Source organism: Elephas maximus, chromosome 4 (assembly GCF_024166365.1).
Source record: "Elephas maximus indicus isolate mEleMax1 chromosome 4, mEleMax1 primary haplotype, whole genome shotgun sequence".
NCBI lineage: Eukaryota > Metazoa > Chordata > Mammalia > Proboscidea > Elephantidae > Elephas > Elephas maximus.
The window spans coordinates 13,709,184-13,716,517 of NC_064822.1; the positions used below are offsets into that span (position 1 = coordinate 13,709,184).

Genomic DNA, 7,334 nt, shown 5'->3' on the forward strand with positions numbered 1-7,334 from the left:
CAAATGGAAAGCTTAAAAAAAAATCCCTTGTTTAAAAAAAAAGAAAAGCTGAAACGATACTACCAAACACAACCCTTGATTTACAAAGGCAATCATGAGGAAACTACAAAATACTAAAAATTAAATGATGAAGAAAGCATCGCATATCACAGTTTGAGGGGCAGCGCTAAAGCGGTACTCAAAGAAGATTGAAAACAAGTAAGGTAAATTTTCAACTCAAAATGCCAGAATAAAAAAGGGCAGAATCAATAAAATAGAGAGGGACAACCAAAACAGTGTAGCAGAACTAGTATCAACAGCCACCATAAAGACAGAGATGATAGGAAATCCGAAAGCTGAGTCTTTGAAGAGATTAATAATAATTAAATCTCCAATAAGACTGATGAAGAAAAAGAGAGTAAAAAACAGAGAGAGAGTGCAAACAAAATTAAAGGGTGAGAAATCAGAAATTACAGTTATGTAATGGCATTTTTTTTTTTAATGGCATTAATGGCATTGGTGGTTCAGTGGTAGAATTCTCACCTGCCACGCGGGAGGCCTGGGTTCGATTGCTGGCCAATGCAGCTAAGTCTTTGGAAACCCTGGTGGTGTGTAGTGGTTAAGTGCTACGGCTGCTAACCAAAGAGTTGGCAGTTTGAATCCACCACGTGCTGCTTGGAAACCCTAAGGGCAATTCTACTCTGTCCTATGGGGTCACTATGAGTCGGAATCGGCTCGATGGCACTGGGTTTGGTTTTTAGTTTGGTTTTTAAGAGTATTTAGCCAGGGATGCAAGGAAGTTCCAAAGTCAGAAAAATTTCTGAAATAATTTATTTCAAGAACTACAGGATAAAACCTCAGGGCAATCTCAATGAATGAAGATAATTTGCTTAAGTTCACAATCTATTTTTCATTTAAAAATCTTCCAGAAACTAGGAATAGAGAGGATGTTAATTCAGCCAACTGGTATTTATTGAGTACCTACTATGTTCTTGGCATTCTTTAGGCAAAGAAACATAGGTTGGAATTTCATACACTTGATTTTCATGTCATGTTAGGGCTCACGCAGAGAGAGATACTCCTTCACAGGGAATATAGTGGGCCCATTTATAACCACTTATGGAAACAGTTTATGAATTGGCAAATTATGTAATTTATTCACACAGATTAAAAGCTCATATTCCTTTACATAATGATTTTACTACGCCACCTTTTTTTCCTTATTATGGGTACAGGCCATCCCCAGGTTATGAACATCTCACTTACAGACAACTCGTCCTTACGAATGGGCTGCCATAAAGCCTACTATATTATTAAACATTTGAGTCAAATACATGCAATGGCTTGTAATAAGAAACTCACACACTACTTTGCGACACTCATGAAAACATTGTGCTGTTTGGAAGTGTTCCTTAAGTGTTTTATATGCCTAGAAGGGTAAAATACGTACTATATACAAAGACACACACTGGAGCCCTGGTGGCCCAGTGGTTAATAACTCAGCTGCTAACCAAAAGGTCAGCAGTTTGAATCCACCAGCCACTCCTTGGAAACCCTATGGGGCAGTTCTACTCTGTCCTATAAGGTTGCTATGAGTCGAAATCAACTCGATGGCAACTTTTTCTTTTTTTAAGACAAAAACATTTGACTAACTGATGCTTACTAAGAACCATATTTACCTGTTCCAACTTCCTACAAATTTGACTTAAAGGCAGACTTAGGAACTGGTCTCGTTCATAACCTGGGGACTGCCTATGTTGCATTAAAACCTTGAAGAGATGAGGAGGTACTGGCAAAAAAAACCTGAGAAAGAGCATCCCAAGTGGCAGGGGAAAACCAGGAAAATGTGTTCATCAGAAGCCAAGGGAAGAAAATTACTCTGGAGCAGAGAATCATCAACTGTGTTAAATGCTGCTTGTTGGTCAAGGAAGATGAGTCTTTCCGATGCTCTACTCTCTCGGTACCTTTAACTCCTTTCTCACCTACTTTAGCCACTCTTTCCTACAGTCATGCTGTAGGCCTTGTCATTACCAATAATTGTACTCTTCTGTAATTTCAGTTTCAAGCACCTTCTTTTCCAAGCATGTGTTCCTCTCTTTTTCTAGCTCTATCCCTCTAGCATTCCTAGTCTATCTATCCTTAGACTATATTGGGGTCTACTGATACACTCATCTGACCATCTTTTCACTGTGACTCACCCAATGGCTTCAGTCTTTTCCTTGTCCAGTTTAAATTACCTGTTCACTATCTTCTGTCCCAATACACGTGTGGATAAACTGTTCTGGCTTCTTGGAAAGATCACGTGTGATTTTGATCCCACCCCTCTCACCTCCAAAAGACATCACTCCAGGATTTTCCTCTATCTCCCAGTATCATGAATCCATTTTATGTCATTGCTATAAGAATACTATAATTTATATTAGGGTAAATAATAAGTATTTGTGTGTTTATTTTTATAGTGTTTGGTCCCCACTAGATTATAGGCTCCACGGAGATGGATGGCATTTTTGTTTGTTTGTTTACTCCAGTGCCTTGCACAACACAGTAGATATCCAACAAAGACTTGCTGATTAAATGAATGAATGTCCTGCAGGGATCATCTGCAAGGGAGATAAGACAGGATAGGAAAGATCTTTTCCTAAAGATCTGTCTCCCAAAAGGAATATGGAGTGAGATAAATGACATTGGTGATTTCAGACTCAATCCCGACAGACAGCTTAGAAATCTTTTGGTGGTAAGCTTCCATAGCCTTTATTTAAGCAACAGGAAACCTTTAAAGCTGTGACTTTTGGAGAGTATTTTGGGATTGCTCCGTTAAGCACACAGGACATGGCGAGGAGACTGGCAGGTCTTTTTACTTGGAAGTGGAATTATCAGAAAGCTTTCCTGCTGATGCTAGGCTGTCACAAGCTGTTGGGTGGCACTGAGTTACTTATTCTTAGTGGAAAACAGTTGGTCTGAGTTGGAGCTTAAATCTTTATCTAGGCAGGTGCCAAGATTTCCCTTTAGCTAGAGCAAAGGAAGAAGTCTGAACAGCTACTGGATGTAATAAATTAAAAGATACAGTAAAGCCAGGAAAAAAAGGCAATATGGTTCACCTACTCTGGCATATAAACATTTATTACACAAATGCTCTATGCCAGGCAGACTGGGTTTTCTGAAAATGGTCAGGATATTATCCCTCATGCCACATGCCCTACTGGAATGGTGCCACTCCCCATTTAAGAAGTAGAGTCTAATTACCCTCCCCTTGAATATGGGTAGGCTTGTGACTTATAACCATATGGCATAAATAATGCTGTTACTTTCAAGGCTAGATAGCAGAAGGCAAGCATTTACCATGGAGCTTTTTACCTGGTTTACTAGGACACTCAGCTTTGGAGCCCTGAGCTGCCGTGTAAGAAGTCCAGTTATGCTGGAATGGCCATGCTGTGAGGAAACCCAGACTACATGGAGAGGCCTCATGGAGGTTTTCCAACAAGCAAACCCAGCTGAGGTCCAGACAACAGCCAGCTTCAGCTGCCAGTCAGGAGTGAAAAGTGAAGGTGCTTCCAGAAGATTCCAGCCCATGCATCGAACCACCACACTCCCAGCCTTAGAGTTGCCCAAGCTGAGGCCCCAGACATTTAGAGCAGAGAAGAGATAGCACTTCTGTGCCTTGTTGGAACTCCTGATACAGAGAATTCATAAGCCTAATAAAATAGTTGCTTTATAGTTTGTTACTCAGCAATAACACATTGCCATCGAGTCGATTCTGACACATCTCGAGCCTATAGGACACAGTAGAACTGCCCCTTAGAGTTTCCAAGGGGCGCTGGCGGATTTGAACTGCTCACGTTTTGGCTAGCAGCCATAGCTCTTAACTGCTGTGTCACCAGGGCTCCTACTTGGCAACAGGAACTAAAATACACTGGGTGGGAAGTTTCATGAATTATCTCAGTTAATCTTTACATCTACTCCTTCATAGTGTCTCTATCAGGTGTATATTTTATGGATGAGTAAACCGTGACATTAAAGATTAAATAAATTGCCAAAAGACCCACAGTTATTAAGTGGTAACACCGGTATTTGAACCTGGGTCTCACAGGCTCCTGTGTCCTTTTACCCATGGAGTGCTAAATCAATAGGGAACAACTAGCCAAACCTTGTGGAGATCATTGTCTATGTTGGCCCACCCCAGATGAGATGTGAGAACGTTCCTGCCAGTCTGCATGTCCCACCGTTTCAGAGAACTCCCAGCAAAAGACACATTCCATGAGGGCTTCCGAACAGACAGAGCACATACTTTACCAGCAGCCACAGCGCCTCTAAGATGGCAAATGCTGCAAAGCCTCAAATTTTGAACTTCTTCCAAATAGCTTGGCTGGCTCTTGGTAGCTACACTTTTGAAGCAGCCTCTGAGCAGCCCTGAAGTGGAAATTGCTAAGATGAAGCTCTGGGGCTTGGATACAAAGAGATGCAGGCAAGCTTGCTTCATCCACACTGGCCTCCCCAGAGCCTGGGTTGCTGTCTCATGACCTTATTTTCCAACTGGATGGGCTATTCACAAGGCTTGTTTTTAAAAGGGAGCACTCAGGGCTACTCGGGCTTCTCATTCCAAGGGCTGGTTTCTGCTGCAGTGAGTAGGCAGCGAGGCACAAAGGGGAAATCCAGCTAACGTTTATTTTTAACTGCTCTCGCCTGCTGGCTTTTTTTTTTCTTTTAAAGAGAACTGGATCAAGCGTTCTTCCCCTTTTCTCTATCCTTCTCAAAAACATCTGAAGGATGATACCCTATTTTCATTCTGGTGCTCCCTCTCCGGGAAGAAAGATCTGACTGACTTTTCACCTCTTGCAATGGTAAAACTCAAATAGAGGCAATGCTAGCTCAAAGACCAGGCGCCTTCATTTTCATTTCCCTCCCTGGTTAGTACCTTCTGCCTGACAGGAATAGCAACAGCACAGCAGTTGTTGTGTATTTTAAGTGCCCCCTTAGAAGAGCTACTTATGTTCAGCAAACTGCAGTTGTGATAGTCCATTAAGTGCGAGCACGGGCTTCTGGTCTCTCCTCTGAGGCCTCGCTCTGCTGCTGCTCCTTTTCAGGCTTTCTATTTGGAACCCAAGCGCCGGCACAGGTGAACTCTAGCTTCTACCATATATTTTTTATATGCTCTGGCCACCAGAGCATCAAATCCAAGCTTGACCTACATGACAGACCAAGGAGTCACCAAGCACGTACTGGACCATGACAAATTGGTTTTGACCCATCACTTTTCTGCCTTTGTTGATGCCAAGGAAGATACGCTGAAATGATTAATAATTTATCCCACAGATAAAAGCTTTCCTTGTTTTCGTTCCACTAGAGATAGCAAGATTTTATCGTGGCAAGTCTCAGCACTAACTGAGTAGGCGTTCACACTTAAGATTTGACTAAACGCCAACAATAGAAGACTTTATGGACAGTTGTCTTTCTCTCTACTCATCACTACAAGTCAGCAGTCAGGCAATAGCTGGAGGCTTACAACAAATTATGTTAGAAATGAATTTGACTTCTTTGTTCTTGGAATTTTTCCCTATTCTACTCCCACTAAAGGTGACTTTTGGTATAGTAATATAACGGGGGCTTGAGAAATGCCCACTTCCTTTCAATGCATTGAGCGAAAATGAACAGATTTAGACAGAAAATGAGATTTTTTCCAAACCTCTGCGTATGCCAGGTTGCAGGTACTTAATCAGCATTGTTCATGTGAATGGAGGAGTGACCCCATGAATGCATGAGTGAATGGTGTCATTAGTTTCCCTAAGTCTGCCACCTCTGATGTCCATTAAACAAATAAGGGAATTTGATTGGGAGTTATTCTTCTGAACTGTGGGGAATTCGAGCATCAGATAAAGGCAGGCATCTCTCTCTCATCACCAGCTTCCAGATCAGAGGATGTTGGCTAATCTCCTTGAGCAGGCTTTGGCTCCAAAAGACAAAGAAAGCTGAATGAAGTCACTCTAGGAGAAACTCTAGAAAATGTAAAGAAAAAGTAAGAAGAAAAATCTTATTTGTATCCTTAGGGATTTGTTGGAAGCAGGTTTCTCAGTAAATAACACAATACAAAGAAAAATAAACCGTTGAGCATTACTGTAACATGTGAACCGAGGCTCTCGTGCTCCATAAATCTGCACTCCCGGGCACTGTCTGCGTTCCGGACACACAGTCCTAGGACAGACCTTCTGAAAGTGAGGACATGAAGCCAGAAACAAACCAGCAGGGAAGCTAGTGATTGACTTTAAGTAATCTGATTCTTGAGTCAGAGGTTGTTGTCAGACCACAGCCTAGAAAAATATTACATTGATTTTCTGAATCAAAAAAGTATGTCAATGCAGCATAAAATAGATAGTCTCATAGTTACAACACTCCAAAGATGGAAATAACACACATTGTGGTTTATGTTTATCAGATTTACACATGGTCTCTTTTTCATGGACTCCTCCCCAGCCCTACCGCTATCAGGGAGACATATCCAGCACTGCTAACTTAAAACTCAAGAAACTACTGTGTTTCAGAAGTAACACGTTTGTGTATCTACATAGACTTTCAAACCCTTAAGTCACTTGGTCTTTATTAGTTATCGACAATAACTTTCTCACATGGAGTTCAAACCCTGGTTTTATCACTTTCTAATTATGTGACTTTGAGCAAATTTCTTAACCTCTCTGTGCCCTGCGCTTTCTACGTCTCCAAACTGGAATAATACTATGATTACCCCATAAAATTAAAGAGAGGGTTAAATTAGGTAATATATGTGTAGTGCTAAGAATCCTGCTAGGAGTCCCTAGGTGGCACAAACAGGCACCAGCTACTAACCAAAAGGTTGGCAGTTCAAAGCCACCCAGAGGCACCTTGGAAGAAAGGTCTGGCAATCTACTTTGGAAAGATCAGAGCTATTAACAACCCTACAGAGGCAGTTATACTGTAAAATACATGGGATCACCATGAATAAGAATCAAGCATGGCAGTTGGTTTAGTTTGGTTTCAGTTAAGAAACATACTTGGCACGTAGGTAGTGCTGTGTACCTGTTTGTTACCATTATTGTTATTTAGTAGATGAAGAAACTGACAGTCTCTCCAAAATCCCTTTCAATTCTTCAGTTTTTACCTCTACGACAGGTTACATCATTTGACTCTTATCACACAGTCAATGTCAGGAGCTGCTCGAGAACCTGCATTCTTTCTACCACACTTCAAATTGTCAGCAAATCCTGTTGGATCTAGATTTAATAACTTGGCACCACCTTCACTGCTACCATCCTGGCACAAGCCACCATCATCTGTCACCTGGAATACTGCAATGGCCTCCTAACCATCTCTCTGCTTTAACTTCTGAC

At 41.5% G+C, this 7,334-nt stretch overlaps 1 non-coding gene across 1 annotated transcript; it reads left to right on the forward strand.

Annotated features, from left to right (window-relative positions):
* Positions 1-492: 492 nt before the first annotated feature.
* TRNAG-GCC (transfer RNA glycine (anticodon GCC)) lies at positions 493-563 on the forward strand. Its single transcript has one exon. It is a non-coding gene; the product is annotated as a tRNA-Gly (tRNA).
* The last annotated feature ends 6,771 nt before the right edge of the window (positions 564-7,334 follow it).